We start from the raw sequence: 21,353 nt of genomic DNA, 5'->3' as shown, positions 1-21,353 counted from the left end.
TTTACAGTACGTTATAGACGGGTATAACATGGAGGATTTACAGTACGTAATAGACGGGTATAACATGGAGGATTTACAGTATGTAATAGACGGGTATAACATGGAGGATTTACAGTACGTAATAGACGGGTATAACATGGAGGATTTACAGTACGTAATAGACGGGTATAACATGGAGGATTTACAGTACGTAATAGACGGGTATAACATGGAGGATTTACAGTACGTAATAGACGGGTATAACATGGAGGATTTACAGTACGTTATAGACGGGTATAACATGGAGGATTTACAGTACGTTATAGACGGGTATAACATGGAGGATTTACAGTACGTAATAGACGGGTATAACATGGAGGATTTACAGTACGTAATAGACGGGTATAACATGGAGGATTTACAGTACGTAATAGACGGGTATAACATGGAGGATTTACAGTACGTAATAGACGGGTATAACATGGAGGATTTACAGTACGTATAGACGGGTATAACATGGAGGATTTACAGTACGTAATAGACGGGTATAACATGGAGGATTTACAGTACGTAATAGACGGGTATAACATGGAGGATTTACAGTACGTAATAGACGGGTATAACATGGAGGATTTACAGTACGTAATAGACGGGTATAACATGGAGGATTTACAGTACGTTATAGACGGGTATAACATGGAGGATTTACAGTACGTATAGACGGGTATAACATGGAGGATTTACAGTACGTAATAGACGGGTATAACATGGAGGATTTACAGTACGTAATAGACGGGTATAACATGGAGGATTTACAGTACGTATAGACGGGTATAACATGGAGGATTTACAGTACGTATAGACGGGTATAACATGGAGGATTTACAGTTACGTTATAGACGGTATAACATGGAGGATTTACAGTACGTTATAGACGGGTATAACATGGAGGATTTACAGTACGTTAATAGACGGGTATAACATGAGGATTTACAGTACGTAATAGACGGGTATAACATGGAGGATTTACGTAACGTAATAGACGGGTATAACATGGAGGATTTACAGTACGGTATAGACGGGTATAACATGAGGATTTACAGTACGTTATAGACGGGTATAACATTGAGGATTTACACGTATAGACGGTAACATGGAGGATTTACAGTACGTATTAGACGGGGGGTATAACATCGGAGGGATTTACAGTACGTAATAGACGGGTATAACATGGAGGATTTACAGTACGTTATAGACGGGTATAACATGGAGGATTTACAGTACGTAATAGACGGGTATAACATGGAGGATTTACAGTACGTAATACAGCGGGTATAACATGGAGGATTTACAGTACGTATAGACGGGTATAACATGGAGGATTTACAGTACGTAATAGACGGGTATAACATGGAGGATTTACAGTACGTAATAGACGGGTATAACATGGAGGATTTACAGTACGTATAGACGGGTATAACATGGAGGATTTACAGTACGTAATAGACGGGTATAACATGGAGGATTTACAGTACGTAATAGACGGGTATAACATGGAGGATTTACAGTACGTAATAGACGGGTATAACATGGAGGATTTACAGTACGTATAGACGGGTATAACATGGAGGGATTTACAGTACGTAATAGACGGGTATAACATGGAGGATTTACAGTACGTTATAGACGGGTATAACATGGAGGATTTACAGTACGTTATAGACGGGTATAACATGGAGGATTTACAGTACGTATAGACGGGTATAACATGGAGGATTTACAGTACGTAATAGACGGGTATAACATGGAGGATTTACAGTACGTAATAGACGGGTATAACATGGGATTAGTGGAGGATTTACAGTACGTAATAGACGGGTATAACATGGAGGATTTACAGTATGTAATAGACGGGTATAACATGGAGGATTTACAGTACGTAATAGACGGGTATAACATGGAGGATTACAGTACGTAATAGACGGGTATAACATGGAGGATTTACAGTACGTAATAGACGGGTATAACATGGAGGATTTACAGTACGTTATAGACGGGTATAACATGGAGGATTTACAGTACGTTATAGACGGGTATACATGGAGGATTTACAGTACGTATAGACGGGTATAACATGGAGGATTTACAGTACGTTAATAGACGGGTATAACATGGAGGATTTACAGTACGTAATAGACGGGTATAAACATGGAGGATTTACAGTACGTAATAGACGGGTATAACATGGAGGATTTACAGTACGTTATAGACGGGTATAACATGGAGGATTTACAGTACGTATAGACGGGTATAACATGGGATTTACAGTACGTAACATGGAGGATGTACAGTACGTAATAGACGGGTATAACATGGAGGATTTACAGTACGTTATAGACGGGTATAACATGGAGGATTTACAGTACGTAATAGACGGGTATAACATGGAGGATTTACAGTACTGTAATAGACGGGTATAACATGGAGGATTTACAGTACGTAATAGACGGGTATAACATGGAGGATTTACAGTACGTAATAGACGGGTATAACATGGAGGATTTACAGTACGTAATAGACGGGTATAACATGGAGGATTTACAGTACGTAATAGACGGGTATAACATGGAGGATTTACAGTACGTATAGACGGTATAACATGGAGGATTTACAGTACGTTATAGACGGGTATAACATGGAGGATTTACAGTACGTAATAGACGGGTATAACATGGAGGATTTACAGTACGTAATAGACGGGTATAAACATGGAGGATTTACAGTACGTAATAGACGGGTATAACATGGAGGATTTACAGTACGTTATAGACGGGTATAACATTGAGGATTTACAGTACGTAATAGACGGGTATAACATGGAGGATTTACAGTACGTAACATGGAGGATTTACAGTACGTAATAGACGGGTATAACATGGAGGATTTACAGTACGTAATAGACGGGTATAACATGGAGGATTTACAGTACGTTATAGACGGGTATAACATGGAGGATTTACAGTACGTATAGACGGGTATAACATGGAGGATTTACAGTACGTTATAGACGGGTATAACATGGAGGATTTACAGTACGTAATAGACGGGTATAACATGGAGGATTTACAGTACGTAATAGACGGGTATAACATGGAGGATTTACAGTACGTAATAGACGGGTATAACATGGAGGATTTACAGTACGTTATAGACGGGTATAACATGGAGGATTTACAGTACGTATAGACGGGTATAACATGGAGGATTTACAGTACGTATAGACGGGTATAACATGGAGGATTTACAGTACGTAATAGACGGGTATAACATGGAGGATTACAGTACGTAATAGACGGGTATAACATGGAGGATTTACAGTACGTTATAGACGGGTATAACATGGAGGATTTACAGTACGTTATAGACGGGTATAACATGGAGGATTTACAGTACGTAATAGACGGGTATAACATGGAGATTTACAGTACGTAATAGACGGGTATAACATGGAGGATTTACAGTACGTAATAGACGGGTATAACATGGAGGATTTACAGTACGTAATAGACGGGTATAACATGGAGGATTTACAGTACGTTATAGACGGGTATAACATGGAGGATTTACAGTACGTAATAGACGGGTATAACATGGAGGATTTACAGTACGTAACATGGAGGATGTACAGTACGTAATAGACGGGTATAACATCGAGGATTTACAGTACGTAATAGACGGGTATAACATGGAGGATTTACAGTACGTTATAGACGGGTATAACATGGAGGATTTACAGTACGTTATAGACGGGTATAACATGGAGGATTTACAGTACGTTATAGACGGGTATAACATTGAGGATTTACAGTACGTAATAGACGGGTATAACATGGAGGATTTACAGTACGTTATAGACGGGTATAACATGGAGGATTTACAGTACGTAATAGACGGGTATAACATGAAGGATTTACAGTACGTAATAGACGGGTATAACATGGAGGATTTACAGTACGTAATAGACGGGTATAACATGGAGGATTTACAGTACGTAATAGACGGGTATAACATGGAGGATTTACAGTACGTTATAGACGGGTATAACATGGAGGATTTACAGTACGTAATAGACGGGTATAACATGGAGGATTTACAGTACGTAATAGACGGGTATAACATGGAGGATTTACAGTACGTTATAGACGGGTATAACATGGAGGATTTACAGTACGTTTTAGACGGGTATAACATGGAGGATTTACAGTACGTAATAGACGGGTATAACATGGAGGATTTACAGTACGTAATAGACGGGTATAACATGGAGGATTTACAGTACGTAATAGACGGGTATAACATGGAGGATTTACAGTACGTAATAGACGGGTATAACATGGAGGATTTACAGTACGTTATAGACGGGTATAACATGGAGGATTTACAGTACGTAACATGGAGGATTTACAGTACGTAATAGACGGGTATAACATGGAGGATTTACAGTACGTAATAGACGGGTATAACATGGAGGATTTACAGTATGTAATAGACGGGTATAACATGGAGGATTTACAGTACGTAATAGACGGGTATAACATGGAGGATTTACAGTACGTAATAGACGGGTATAACATGGAGGATTTACAGTACGTAATAGACGGGTATAACATGGAGGATTTACAGTACGTAATAGACGGGTATAACATGGAGGATTTACAGTACGTTATAGACGGGTATAACATGGAGGATTTACAGTACGTTATAGACGGGTATAACATGGAGGATTTACAGTATGTAATAGACGGGTATAACATGGAGGATTTACAGTACGTAATAGACGGGTATAACATGGAGGATTTACAGTACGTAATAGACGGGTATAACATGGAGGATTTACAGTACGTTATAGACGGGTATAACATGGAGGATTTACAGTACGTAATAGACGGGTATAACATGGAGGATTTACAGTACGTAATAGACGGGTATAACATGGAGGATTTACAGTACGTAATAGACGGGTATAACATGGAGGATTTACAGTACGTAATAGACGGGTATAACATGGAGGATTTACAGTACGTTATAGACGGTTATAACATGGAGGATTTACAGTACGTAATAGACGGGTATAACTTGGAGGATTTACAGTACGTAATAGACGGGTATAACATGGAGGATTTACAGTACGTAATAGACGGGTATAACATGGAGGATTTACAGTACGTTATAGACGGGTATAACATGGAGGATTTACAGTACGTAATAGACGGGTATAACATGGAGGATTTACAGTACGTAATAGAGTGGTATAACAGTACCTAGTGATTAGAGACTACCATGGTGTCTTACCGTGGTAACCCAATATCTAGTGCTTAGAGACTGTCATGGTGTCTTACCGTGGTAACCCAGTATCTAGATTAGAGACTGTCATGGTGTCTTACCGCGATAACCCAGTATCTAGATTAGAGACTGTCATGGTGTCTTACCGTGGTAAGCCAGTACCTAGTGATTAGAGACTACCATGGTGTCTTACCGTGGTAACCCAATATCTAGTGCTTAGAGACTGTCATGGTGTCTTACCGTGGTAACCCAGTATCTAGATTAGAGACTGTCATGGTGTCTTACCGCGATAACCCAGTATCTAGATTAGAGACTGTCATGGTGTCTTACCGTGGTAACCCAGTATCTAGTGATTAGAGACTGCCATGGTGTCTTATCGTGGTAACCCAGTATCTAGTGATTAGAGACTGTCATGGTGTCTTACCGTGGTAACCCAGTATCTAGTGATAAGAGACTGTCATGGTGTCTTACCGTGGTAACCCAGTATCTAATGATTAGAGACTGTCATGGTGTCTTACCGTGGTAACCCAGTATCTAGTGATTAGAGACTGCCATGGTGTCTTATCGTGGTAACCCAGTATCTAGTGATTAGAGACTGTCATGGTGTCTTACCGTGGTAACCCAGTATCTAGTGATTAGAGACTGGCATGGTGTCTTACCGTGGTAACCCAGTATCTAGTGATTAGAGACTGTCATGGTGTCTTACCGTGGTAACCCAGTATCTAGTGATTAGAGACTACCATGGTGTCTTACCGTGGTAACCCAGTATCTAGTGATTAGAGACTGCCATGATGTCTTACCGTGGTAACCCAGTATCTAGATTAGAGACTGTCATGGTGTCTTACCGTGGTAACCCAGTATCTAGTGATTAGAGACTGTCATGGTGTCTTACCGTGGTAACCCAGTATCTAGTGATTAGAGACTGTCATGATGTCTTACCGTGGTAACCCAGTATCTAGTGATTAGAGACTACCATGGTGTCTTACCGTGGTAACCCAGTATCTAGTGATTAGAGACTGTCATGGTGTCTTACCGTGGTAACCCAGTATCTAGTGATTAGAGACTACCATGGTGTCTTACCGTGGTAACCCAGTATCTAGTGATTAGAGACTGTCATGATGTCTTACCGTGGTAACCCAGTATCTAGTGATTAGAGACTGTCATGGTGTCTTACCGTGGTAACCCAGTATCTAGTGATTAGAGACTGTCATGGTGTCTTACCGTGGTAACCCAGTATCTAGTGATTAGAGACTGTCATGATGTCTTACCGTGGTAACCCAGTATCTAGTGATTAGAGACTGTCATGGTGTCTTACCGTGGTAACCCAGTATCTAGTGATTAGAGACTGTCATGGTGTCTTACCGTGGTAACCCAGTATCTAGAGATCAGAGACTGCCATGATGTCTTACCGTGGTAACCCAGTATCTAGTGATTAAAGACTGTGATGGTGTCTTACCGTGGTAACCCAATATTTAGTGATTTGAGACTGTCATGGTGTCTTACTGTGGTAACCCAGTATCTAATGATTAGAGACTGTCATGGTGTCTTACCGTGGTAACCCAGTATCTATTGATTAGAAGCTGTCATGGTGCCTTACCCTGGTAGCCCAGTATCTAGTGATTAGAGACTGTCATGGTGTCTTACCGTGGTAGCCCAGTATGTAGTGATTAGAGACTGCAAGGTGTCTTACTGAGGTAACCCAGTATCTAGTGATTAGAGACTGTCATGGTGTCTTACCGTGGTAACCCAGTATGTAGTGATTAGAGACTGTCATGGTGTCTTACCGTGGTAACCCAGTATCTAATGATTAGAGACTGTCATGGTGTCTTACCGTGGTAACCCAGTATCTATTGATTAGAAGCTGTCATGGTGCCTTACCGTGGTAGCCCAGTATCTAGTGATTAGAGACTGTCATGGTGTCTTACCGTGGTAACCCAGTATCTAGTGATTAGAGACTGTCATGGTGTCTTACCGTGGTAACCCAGTATCTAGTGATTAGAGACTGTCATGGTGTCTTACCGTGGTAACCCAGTATCTAGTGATTAGAGACTGTCATGGTGTCTTACCGTGGTAATCCAGTATCCCAGTATCTAGTGATTAGAAACTGTCATGGTGTCTTACCGTGGTAACCCAGTATCTAGTGATTAGAGACTGTCATAGTGTCTTATCGTGGTAACCCAGTATCTAGTGATTAGAGACTGTCATGGTGTCTTACCGTGGTAACCCAGTATCTAGTGATTAGAGACTGCCATGGGGTCTTACTGAGGCAACCAAAATCAAGCGATTAGGGAGAATGTTATGTCGTACGATTAACTTAGTAGCTCGTAAATTGTGAATGCCATGACACCTGACTGAGGCATCTCAATGGTACTGTCATGGCTCTTGAAGGAACCAGATGTCACCAGTCCTCCTGATCCCTAATCCAGGACGTGACCAAACAAGAACAAAAATGAACCAATGGTGCTTGTTGATGTATACAATTTGTTTATGTTATGACTGTGACATTAATACATTACAGTATTAATCTGTGTATACATTATAAATAATGTTATAAGTAAATGTATACCTGGATATTCATTTTAAAATTAACACAACCTGCCGAAACTCGCATCATTTAAATGAATTCATTACATGTCACACGAGGTTTGGTAGGGGCCACGTGTACGAAAACCCCGTGTCATTCTGTCTTCTTGATACTCGTGACAGAAAGTCTACATTTCGGAAACTAAAGCCTGGACTGAAGATGGCCGAGGTGTCCCGATTAGTAATAATATATGGTAACAATAAAATATGTATACGAAAAAAGATCGATTACAGGACGATAAACATACGTTTTTGTTGCAGTAAAAAGATACTATCTACTTGATTTTTATATCAAACACCCAACCTAACCGACATGCCATGACGATTTTATAATAAGGCTTATAAATAAAACTGAATAATAGTATGACTCATTAACACGGCCCCGGCCAGACAGAGCCCTTGATGAAATACATACACTACAAAATACATATATGGCACATCTTTAACATGAACTTGACACACTTTAGACGGAAACATAGCAATATTGGGACATTCATCGTCTTTAAAGGCACGATGGTCTAGTGATAGGACGCGGGACCATGTCACTGAAGGGTCACTAGTTCGAGTCTCGGCATGGTGATCTAGTGGTAGGGCCCAGGGCTACGTGGCAGAAGGTTCACTAGCTCGAGCACCAACGCTGTGTTGTATCATGTAATAATCTCTGATAATTTAAAAGAATGCAGACTACATCAAATTTATAAATAAAGTCAATTATATCCGCTATGATTGGATCACTTAATTATTATACCGTTATTTCCCCACATATTACAATATGGGAGAATCGATCTCCTCATGTTTGTGGTTTACCCGATGAAGAAAGACAAATGTCAAATAGTTAAAGGTCATAGGTCGTACTGGTCATCAATATGACAAACTTTCTATCTCAAAGTCTTACTAGTACCGGAAAAGTGAAAACTTTTGAAGCTGGTTGGATAAGTTCATATCATTTTTATTCAAAAATGAATTGACAAAGATAAGTTTATGCATTGTCAGGGCACATATAGTCATATGTCTGGGTCAATTACTCTTCAGGCCTTTATCTATGAGTCTAAAATGTTTATGTCAAATGTCAATATATAGGCCAATAAATGTCAAAGATCAAATAAGTCATCAATATTATATAGTCTTTTCCAAGATCATAAAGTGTCATAACCATTTATTGTACGACTGGGTTTCTTCACCTTTTCCTGATATATATCAACAACAATCCAATAACACGAGTTCGTATCCAAATATAGTAACACGCGACTTCCCCACATTCTGTGACGTCAGAATTCACTTCTATCTGAAACCCTGTTATTCATGATTTGCATATTCATTTAGTTGAGATTAAAGCAATGTTGAAATCCTGAATGAGTTTTGACTTTATGACTGAGCTTGTCTTTATTTTATAGTAATTCCCACGTCCAACTATCCATCACCCACAATCTTTCTATCTGGTCTGTCCAATTCAATGACGGATACTGATGATTTAAAATCGTAAAACAAAGTTTTAATCAGAATGTCGATACAATCTAAACGTCCCCAAAATGTGACGTGTCATATTAGTCCAATAACTGGTGTGAGATTGTACTGTTGCCAACGGTCATCTGTCTACAAAGATGGACAGCAGGGAGAATGTACAAATCTATATCCTATTAGGGTAGTTTTTGTGAGCAGTGAGTCATCAAAGGGCGTTTGAGGTCAAAGAGGTATGGCGCATATTGGCCTGTTTCGACCTAACGGTGACCGTTTTCAAAATCAAAAAAATAAATGTTAAAATCAGAGTTTTTGAATACAAGCCATAAATCTTTAACATATAAAGATTTTTATTTGCGAAGAAAATGTTCGTTTATTGCAATTGATATTTCATAAAATGACCGTAAAGTTGCATCATCGGGTTATTTGCAACTTTCGAGGGGGTTTTCCCGCATTCATATCATTTTTTGACATAGAGCGCATCGGACGACCAACTTTTACAATGTCTAATTTTATTCTATGTACCAAAAGACAACTAAAATCCTATTCTGAAAAAGTGGTCCTCCGATGCGCTGGTATAGAAAAATTGAAAAAACGTAGTTGATAAAACATTTTAATTTTAGCATTAACTAGACTGACTCTAAATAATAAAATAAACTCCACATGTTAGTCCGCATAGCCCATATGGTATAACGATCGATTATCAACCCGAAGGTTTGGAGTTCGAATCACTAAGATGTATCTTATTAATATTTTGTTATGTTTCTAAGAATGATACCTTTTAATTTTTCTTGGTCGTATTTGAAAGATATTTTCAACATTAAATGCATATTTGATGTGAAGTATTTAGTATAAAGATAGAAATGTTGAGATAGAAAAGTTTCACTTGGATAAAATAGAGAGTGAAATCATAACTTATTTACTCCGTATCATTCAAAGTAAGATCTAAATGAACTGTAGAGTCGACAACAGACAAACATGGATGAGTGGTATAGAGTTCCTATTAACATGTCAATTTAACTTTATTTCATATGTATGATATGGTATTGATTGACTACATAATCCATTCACAACACACAGCGCGCCAATGGACCATGACGATCTATATCGGTACTGAGGGAATCACTGTGGTCACGTGATATTTTACCTGTATTTTTAGCTCAGACTATCGCTGCACGTGGCCTAGGCCAGAATAAGCCGAAAACGATCATACCTCTTTGAACTAATTTCCCCTTTTGAGGTCAAATTTGAACTAATTCCCCCTTTTGAGGTCAAATTTGAACTAATTCCACTTTTGAGGTCAAATTTGAACCAATTCCCCTTTTGAGGTCAAATTTGAACTAATTCCCCTTTTGAGGTCAAATTTGAACTAATTCCACTTTTGAGGTCAAATTTGAACCAATTCCCCTTTTGAGGTCAAATTTGAACTAATTCCCCTTTTGAGGTCAAATTTGAACTAATTCCCCCTTTTGAGATCAAATTTGAACTAATTCCCTTTTGAGGTCAAATTTGAACTAATTCCCCCCTTTGAGGTCTCTCATATTTATCAATAGGAGTCATAGTAGTCTTACAGTTCAAATTTGATTTAACCAGCAGTTTTTTGAGACCCCGCAACCGTCTACCCAAGGGTCGGACCAGCCTCATTTATATGAATTAGAATTGCACTCTCATATAATGTTTTAGCGGCCGAGTCAGCCTCATTATAATATAAACTATGACTGCCCTCCCCAAATGACTAAATTTGGTTGCAATCCATTGACATTTAGGAGGAATAGCGGTTTTAAATTTCCTCATGTGTTAAAACAACCTCATTTAATCCTGATTGCCATCCCTCTGTTTCAGACCAAACTTAGTTGAATTCCGCTTTGGATTCTTTATTATCCTAATGCCACAAAATACATGGAAGGGTTGATATAACATTAGAACATATTGTAATAGTACAACAATATATATTACCATGTCATATTAGTTATGTGAAATTATCTATCTAACAAGAGGCCCAGAGGGCCTGAATCGCCCATATGGTCAGTAAGGCATAATGGAAAATTACTATTTTTAATTTTCATGTTGACCGTAACATGTAAGTGATTATTCAGCAACTGATATAAACTATTTCTGACAGAAGTGATATTCACTGATGCATAGGTGAATGATTATGTAGGGCGTTTGACAGATACATTGTCTAAGTCAGTTAATGGTATTGAAATACCAACTATTACGCCTGCTGGTGCTTTTGCTCTCCATAGAAGCAAGTTATTGACCAAATATGAGTGTCCTTGGTCTTATAGAACTCGAGCAGAAAATTCACAAATGATTTTTTAATTATCTTGCCTCTGTGACCTTGAAAATAGGTCAAGGTCATATATATGCGGACACTTCATACAACTCTCTCCTAGGTACCTACTGGCAAAATATCAGCCTCTGGGCCTTCTGTAACTTGGGAAGCAGATTCTTGAAGTTTTTGAAATATTTCACCCTTGTGAACGTTGAACGCTTTGAAGGTACCTTGTACGAGCCTCCCGTATTGTTGGTTAGTGAAAGTCACCAACTACTACAAAGAGACTCCATAGGTATTAGCCTCGTCAGTCAATACACTCAATATATTATATTGAGTGTATTGACAGACGAGGCTAATATGTGAGACCCCGCCTCAAACTGACGCTGTCTGTTCATAAACCCGATAGGGGCCGCGGTGGCGAGTTCGAAACCTACGTGGGGCAATTGCCAGGTACTGTCTGTATTATTATTATTATTTCTTTATTTCCTCCAAATTGAAGAGTTACAAAAAGAAATATACATTGTTGTCAAAAATAAACACATCAATTATTTACAGAGATGACCGGGTAAATGAATACATAATGAAAGGTCACGAAAGTAGCAAATGATACAAAATCATTACAATGCATGTGAAGCCTGAGGTTTCCAGCGGTTGGGGAGAGCCCTACCAGCAAAGTCCTCTCAGGCTTTCACAGGCATTAACACACACGAAGGGGTGATATAATAATAATAATAGATAAATAATTGATAAATCAATTAAACAGTTATTAATTTGGCACTACTCATGTAAAAAAAAAACATTGTATGCCATACGTGTATTACACTATTGATGCTGATATAACAGCAACATTTTATCAACAAAAATAGCACTATGCAGTACAAATATCACATGATCAGATGGACTTAATCTGTAGGGAAGACTACTACCAAGTAGTACATGAATTAAGTTATATTCCGATAAGGAATGTAAGAACACGCTAAATTCTATATCAAAAACAGCACTAATAAGACACCAGAGATCGTCTCTAAGACTTTCAGTTTTTGTACAATGGAGTACTATATGTGATATACGGTCATCATGTAAAATACCACAGACATGAACAAACCAACAAATCAATGAATTCATAAATATTACTATTGGAAACAGCGAGGTTCCAGAGGTAATTCTAACGTGTTCAGTTCAGTTTGGATGTCTGATGTCCAACAATCACTAAATGATACTTGTTCAGCGTAACATGCTTTGAAGATACAATTGTGTGATGTTCTTAACTTTAATCAGCACTTAATGATTTTAACTTTCATAACAACTGATAGTAAATTTAGAACTTCCAACATAAAACTTCCGGTTGAAACAGGAAGATGGACAGGTATTCAACGACAAGACAGAATATGTCCACTTTGTTATTCGGGTATAGGAGATGAATTCCATTTTTTTTTATTTATTTGTAATAATTATAACGTAATACAGTTAAGACGCAAATATATTCTGCCTACTTTAACAAACAAACAAAAAATTATTATAAAATGAAAGGAATGTTTACAATCTTTAATAAAAAAAACTGTTAATAAACGTAAGCCTATATGTCCAAAAACTATGTAATATGTTATGATTACGTCACAATAATTAGTGGTACTGTTTTCCTTTTTTGCATTCAGTATTTTGTTCTATCTATATAATATTTTAAATGATTCCAATGTTGTAAGAACACTACATGTATTAATATTGCCTGTCATGCTTGTAACATGAAAAAAAATATGTGACCTCTTGTTACACACGCTGTGTGTCAGAGTGAATAAAGAAATCTTGAAAATCTTGATTGTTGCAGTCTTCTTAACTCACAGTAAACTAAATTATCACATGTGTTTTTACGGTGGCTGATTTGTGCCATTTCTCCTTTCGTCTTTTAGCCCCGAAAAGACGAAAACTGAACTTACTAATTTACGACTTTTCGGAGCAAAAAGTCGAAAAGAGGAAATCAACGTACCCGAGAAGACGGGAATTAGAGTCGCTAATTTGCATGTGTATGACGTTTAGAAATATCTACACTTCATTTTTAACTATAAACAAAACCTCTCCATTCTCACATTAAGATCAATTAACAAAAACAATACATACCCTTATAATTACCCTCACCATCTAAAAAGCATCCTACTTCCACACTAGCTTTATCATTGAAGTGTTCACTCAGGCCTGTTCGTTGTATCACTCGGAAGATATGTGAACTTCTTATTTACTATAAGACACGTGTTTCCCCAAACACGTGTCTCTATATCTCGTTTTTGGCTCTTCTCCAGAACTTTGCACATTGCCCGCGCTTGGACAGGTTGACATATATAAAACACGCTGTGATATATATACACACATTAATTACATGTAGACACGTCGATAAAAGCTGCTGTTGAAATGCTATTGTGTAAACATCGCTTCTCGTAAGTGTGTACATACCTTTATATACACTTTGTGAGGTACAAGGAACTGATTATAAAACCAGTTAATAATAAAGGAGTTATTTACAACAAATCATAACAACACAATAATCTACTATACCTGTGGCTACATTTACTATCCCTGTGGCTACATTTACTATCCCTGTGGCTACATTTACTATCCCTGAGGCTACATTTACTATCCCTGTGGCTACATTTACTATTCCCATGGCTACATTTACTATCCCTGTGGCTACATTTACTATCCCTGTGGCTACATTTACTATCCCTGTGGCTACATTTACTATCCCTGTGGCTACATTTACTATCCCTGTGACTACATTTACTATCCCTGTGGCTACATTTACTATCCCTGTGACTACATTTACTATCCCTGTGGCTACATTTACTATCCCTGTGGCTACATTTACTATCCCTGTGGCAACATTTACTATCCCTGTGGCTACATTTACTATCCCTGTGGCTACATTTACTATCCCTGTGGCTACATTTACTATCCCTGTGACTACATTTACTATTCCCATGGCTACATTTACTATTCCCATGGTTACATTTACTTTTCTTGTTGTTACATTATTCCTGTTGTTACATTATTCCTGTTGTTACATTATTCCCGTATTTACATTATTCCTGTTGTTACATTATTCCCGTGATTACACTATTCCCATTGTTTCATTATTCCCATTGTTTCATTATTCGTGTTGTTACATTATTCCTGTTTTTACATTATTCCTGTTACATTATCCCTGTTGTTACATTATTCCTGTTGTTACATTATTCCTGTTGTTACATTATTCCTGTTGTTACATTATTCCTGTTGTTAAATTATTCCCGTGGTTACATTATTTCCGTATTTACATTATTCCTATTGTTTCTTTATTCCTGTTGTTACATTATTCCTGTTGTTACATTATTTCTGTTGTTAAATTATTCACGTTGTTACATTATTACTGTTATTACATTATTCCTATTGTTACATTATTACTGTTATTACATTATTCATATTGTTAAATTATTCGTGTTGTTACATTATTTCTATTGTTACATTATTCCTGTCGTTACATTATTCCTGTTATTATATTATTCCCGTTGTTACATTATTCGTGTTATTACATTATTCCTGTGGTTACATTATTCCTGTTGTTACATTATTCCTGTTGTTACATTATTTCCGTATTTACATTATTCTTGTCGTTACATTATTCCTGTTGTTACATTATTCCTATTGTTTCATTATTCCTGTTGTTATATTATTCCTGTTGTTACATTATTCCTGTTGTTACATTATTCCTGTTACATTATCCCTGTTGTTACATTATTCCTGTTGTTACATTATTCCCGTTGTTACATTATTCCTGTTGTTACATTATTCCTGTTGTTACATTATTCCTGTTGTTTCATTATTCCTGTTGTTACATTATTCCCGTTGTTACATTATTTCTATTGTCACATTATTCCTGTTATTACAATATTCCTGTTACATTATTCCTGTTGTTACATTATTCCCGTGGTTACATCATCCCTGTTGTTTCATTATTCCTGTTGTTACATTATTCCTGTTGTTACATTATTCCCATTGTTACATTATTCCTGTTGTTACATTATTCCCGTATTTACATTATTCCTGTTGTTACATTATTCCCGTATTTACATTATTCCTGTGGTTACATTATTCCTATTGTTTCATTATTCCTGTTGGTACATTATTCCCGTATTTACATTATTCCTGTTGTTACATTATTCCTGTTGTTACATTATTCCTGTTGTTACATTATTCCTATTGTTTCATTATTCCTGTTGTTACATTAATATTATTCCTGTTGTTACATTATTCCCGTTGTTACATTATTTCTATTGTTACATTATTCCTGTTGTTACATTATTTCTATTGTTACATTATTCCTGTTGTTACATTATTCCTGTTGTTACATTATTCCTGTTGTTACATTATTCCTGTTGTTTCATTATTCCTGTTGTTACATTATTCCTGTTGTTACATTAATATTATTCCTGTTGTTACATTATTCCCGTATTTACATTATTCCTGTTGTTACATTATTCCCGTTGTTACATTATTCCTGTTGTTACATTAATATTATTCCTGTTGTTACATTATTCCCGTATTTACATTATTCCCGTTGTTACATTATTCCTGTTGTTACATTATTCCTGTTGTTTCATTATTCCTGTTGTTACATTATTCCCGTTGTTACATTATTTCTATTGTTACATTATTCCTGTTGTTACATTATTTCTGTTGTTACATTATCCCTATTGTTTCATTATTCCTGTTGTTACATTATTCCCGTATTTACATTATTCCTGTTGTTACATTATTCCCGTTGTTACATTATTTCTATTGTTACATTATTCCTGTTGTTACATTATTCCCGTTGTTACATTATTTCTATTGTTACATTATTCCTGTTGTTACATTATTCCTGTTGTTACATTATTCCTATTGTTTCATTATTCCTGTTGTTACATTATTCCCGTATTTACATTATTCCTGTTGTTACATTATTCCCGTTGTTACATTATTTCTATTGTTACATTATTCCTGTTGTTACATTATTCCTGTTGTTACATTATTCCCGTTGTTACATTATTTCTATTGTTACATTATTCCTGTTGTTACATTATTCCTGTTGTTACATTATTCCTGTTGTTACATTAATATTATTCCTGTTGTTACATTATTCCCGTTGTTACATTATTCCTGTTGTTACATTATTCCTGTTGTTACATAATTGCTGTTGTTACATTATTCCCGTATTTGCATTATTCCTATTGTTTCATTATTCCTGTTGTTACATTATTCATGTTGTTACATTATTCCTGTTGTTACATTACTCCTAATGTTTCATTATTCGGACGAAGTACGATGGCTATAGATCAGCCTGACTCTTTGGGTCAGATGACCTTAAAACCAAAAAGGAAAAAAAAATAGAGATAACAAACTTCAACCGTCAGCCCAAATAAATATGGCTACCTGGCGGTTTTCTGGGTCAAAATTAAAAGGGTACAACTAGGTACCCAAGGAAACTTACATGTACAAATTGACAAATATCCCTCCGGTACTTTTTAAGAAATAGCGATAACACTCTTCAACTGTCAAAATCCAAGATGGCCGCATTTCGGCCATTTTGTTTCCCCGATCAGATTCAAAATTAGTTAATTAAACAACTAAGGACAAACTTTGAGAAATATCCTTCCTGTATTTCTCAGGAAATAACGATCACAATGATTTTTACGAACGGACGACGGATAACGGACGGAGTGATTTAACTTTTGAGCACCTGTATCTCCGAATGATACATACACAGTTGTTTACGTTTGTTCTAAGACGTCCTGCAAGCTAATATTTTAGATACGTAACCGCTAGACTGACAAACTAGCCTACTGGCTTATTTACTTAGAAAGTCATATTGTTGTGAGTTTTGATTTCTGCTCTCTAAAAACCTACCACACACATGCAAACAAACTATACACAGACGTCATAATACTGTCTAGATCGTTAAGAATGAGCGGGACACAACGTGTTGTTTGACATTTGATATCAACAACGGCTCACCCACGTGTGTGTCTCGTGCTTCGAGCTCAATATATAAAGTATAAATACCTACATGTAAAACAAACAAAATCGTTTAAATTCATTCAATAAATGCAATGACATGTCTACGCATATATATAGGACAGATTGACCAATTTTGTACATACACTTTGTGGACGAGTGTTTCTGTATACAACGGAATCTCGATCATTAGAACAGATAGTGCTTATAGAGGAACCCATTGACTTCAGACTAATAAACCCATTACTCCGAACACCCATGATTCCGTCAATGTTTTTTCATATCGATCCGATACAAAGAATAACATATCTTAAAATTCCTCTTGATCGAATCAAAGGTCCTTATTTTTATACAAGATATGAATCTTGTTTGCAAAAGGTTGGAACCGTATGATAATTATATTGGGACATTGTGATGTCATCATGATGATGACGTCATAAACGCGATATTGACTCAGTATTTCTATAAATAGAGCATAAGGTAATAATCAATATCGCAAAATATTAGCCCCCGAGTGAGTACGTTTTAGCCAAAGGGAATTGAGACATGTCGGAAGTAGCGAATATTGTTTCAGAAAGCCGCAACTGGGCCGCTAGTTCGGACACATTTCATGCATAAATTGATTTTCGGTTTAAGTCAAACAATAACATTACGTACATCAGTAATCTGGACCAGCGGATACAGTTTGTATAGCGGGCATCAGTAGTCTGGACCAGCGGATACAGTTTGTACAGTGTACATCAGTAATCTGGACCAGAGGATACAGTTTATACACCGGACATCAGTAATCTGGACCAGCGGATACAGTTTGTACAGGTAAATCAGTAATCTGGACCAGCGGATACAGTTTGTATAGCGGGCATCAGTAGTCTGGACCAGCGGATACAGTTTGTATAGCGGGCATCAGTAATCTGGGCCGGCGGATACAGTTTGTACAGCGTACATCAGTAATCTGGGCCGGCGGATACAGTTTGTACAGGGTACATCAGTAATCTGGACCAGAGGATACAGTTTGTATAGCGTACATCAGTAATCTGGACCAGCGGATACAGTTTGTATAGCGTACATTAGTAATCTGGACCAGAGGATACAGTTTGTATAGCGTACATCAGTAATCTGGACCAGCGGATACAGTTTGTATAGCGTACATCAGTAATCTGGACCAGCGGATACAGTTTGTACGGCGTACATCAGTAATCTGGACCAGCGGATACAGTTTGTACGGCGTACACCAGTAATCTGGACCAGAGGATACAGTTTGTATAGCGGGCATCAGTAATCTGGACCAGAGGATACAGTTTGTATAGCGTACATCAGTAATCTGGACCAGCGGATACAGTTTGTATAGCGTACATTAGTAATCTGGACCAGAGGATACAGTTTGTATAGCGTACATCAGTAATCTGGACCAGCGGATACAGTTTGTATAGCGTACATCAGTAATCTGGACCAGCGGATACAGTTTGTACGGCGTACACCAGTAATCTGGACCAGAAGATACAGTTTGTATAGCGGGCATCAGTAATCTGGACCAGCGGATACAGTTTGTATAGCGGGCATCAGTAATCTGGACCAGCGGATACAGTTTGTACAGTGTACAACAGTAATCTGGACCAGCGGATACAGTTTGTACAGTGTACAACAGTAATCTGGACCAGAGGATACAGTTTGTATAGCGGGCATCAGTAATCTGGACCAGCGGATACAGTTTGTACGGCGTACACCAGTAATATGGACCAGAAGATACAGTTTGTATAGCGGGCATCAGTAATCTGGACCAGCGGATACAGTTTGTATAGCGGGCATCAGTAATCTGGACCAGCGGATACAGTTTGTACAGTGTACAACAGTAATCTGGACCAGCGGATACAGTTTGTACAGTGTACAACAGTAATCTGGACCAGCGGATACAGTTTGTACAGTGTACAACAGTAATCTGGACCAGAGGATACAGTTTGTATAGCGGGCATCAGTAATCTGGACCAGCGGATACAGTTTGTATAGGGTACATCAGTAATCTGGACCAGCGGATACAGTTTGTATAGCGGGCATCAGTAATCTGGACCAGCGGATACAGTTTGTATAGCGGGCATCAGTAATCTGGACCAGCGGATACAGTTTGTATAGGGTACATCAGTAATCTGGACCAGAGGATACAGTTTCTACGGCGTACATCAGTAATCTGGACCAGCGGATACAGTTTGTACGGCGTACATTAGTAATCTGGACCAGCGGATACAGTTTGTACAGGGTAAATCAGTAATCCGGACCAGCGGATACAGTTTGTACGGCGTACATCAGTAATCTGGACCAGCGGATACAGTTTGTATAGCGGGCATCAGTAATCTGGACCAGCGGATACAGTTTGTATAGCGGGCATCAGTAGTCTGGACCAGCGGATACAGTTTATACACCGGACATCAGTAATCTGGACCAGCGGATACAGTTTGTACAGGTACATCAGTAATCTGGACCAGCGGATACAGTTTGTATAGCGGGCATCAGTAGTCTGGACCAGCGGATACAGTTTGTATAGCGGGCATCAGTAATCTGGGCCGGCGGATACAGTTTGTACAGCGTACATCAGTAATCTGGGCCGGCGGATACAGTTTGTACAGGGTACATCAGTAATCTGGACCAGAGGATACAGTTTGTATAGCGTACATCAGTAATCTGGACCAGCGGATACAGTTTGTATAGCGTACATTAGTAATCTGGACCAGAGGATACAGTTTGTATAGCGTACATCAGTAATCTGGACCAGCGGATACAGTTTGTATAGCGGGCATCAGTAATCTGGACCAGCGGATACAGTTTGTACGGCGTACATCAGTAATCTGGAACAGCGGATACAGTTTGTACGGCGTACATCAGTAATCTGGACCAGCGGATACAGTTTGTATAGCGTACATTAGTAATCTGGACCAGAGGATACAGTTTGTATAGCGTACATCAGTAATCTGGACCAGCGGATACAGTTTGTATAGCGTACATCAGTAATCTGGACCAGCGGATACAGTTTGTACGGCGTACATCAGTAATCTGGACCAGCGGATACAGTTTGTACGGCGTACATCATTAATCTGGACCAGCGGATACAGTTTGTATAGCGTACATTAGTAATCTGGACCAGAGGATACAGTTTGTATAGCGTACATCAGTAATCTGGACCAGCGGATACAGTTTGTATAGCGTACATCAGTAATCTGGACCAGCGGATACAGTTTGTACGGCGTACATCAGTAATCTGGACCAGCGGATACAGTTTGTACGGCGTACATCAGTAATCTGGACCAGCGGATACAGTTTGTATAGCGTACATCAGTAATCTGGACCAGCGGATACAGTTTGTACGGCGTACATCAGTAATCTGGACCAGCGGATACAGTTTGTAGAGTGTACATCAGTAATCTGGACCAGAGGATACAGTTTGTATAGCGGGCATCAGTAATCTGGACCAGCGGATACAGTTTGTACAGTGTACAACAGTAATCTGGACCAGCGGATACAGTTTGTACAGTGTACAACAGTAATCTGGACCAGAGGATACAGTTTGTATAGCGGGCATCAGTAATCTGGACCAGCGGATACAGTTTGTATAGCGGGCATCAGTAATCTGGACCAGCGGATACAGTTTGTACAGTGTACAACAGTAATCTGGACCAGAGGATACAGTTTGTATAGCGGGCAT

At 38.1% G+C, this 21,353-nt stretch overlaps 1 protein-coding gene across 2 annotated transcripts in view; it reads right to left on the bottom strand.

The window, feature by feature from the left end:
- LOC117316846 overlaps positions 1 to 21,353 on the bottom strand; it is a 35,190-nt gene that overhangs the window by 7,860 nt on the left and 5,977 nt on the right. Inside the window, exon 1 of one of the 2 annotated variants that reach the window (XM_033871628.1) lies at positions 13,757 to 13,861. The exons of the other annotated variant lie outside the window; for it this stretch is intronic. The gene's annotated coding sequence lies outside the window, so the exon portion shown is untranslated. Of the gene's footprint in view, positions 1 to 13,756; positions 13,862 to 21,353 lie in introns of those variants that run through there. 2 annotated transcript variants of the gene reach the window in all.

Source organism: Pecten maximus, chromosome 18, assembly GCF_902652985.1.
Source record: "Pecten maximus chromosome 18, xPecMax1.1, whole genome shotgun sequence".
NCBI lineage: Eukaryota > Metazoa > Mollusca > Bivalvia > Pectinida > Pectinidae > Pecten > Pecten maximus.
Note: the sequence above shows the minus strand (reverse complement) of the source record. Positions and strands in the feature narration are given on the sequence as shown.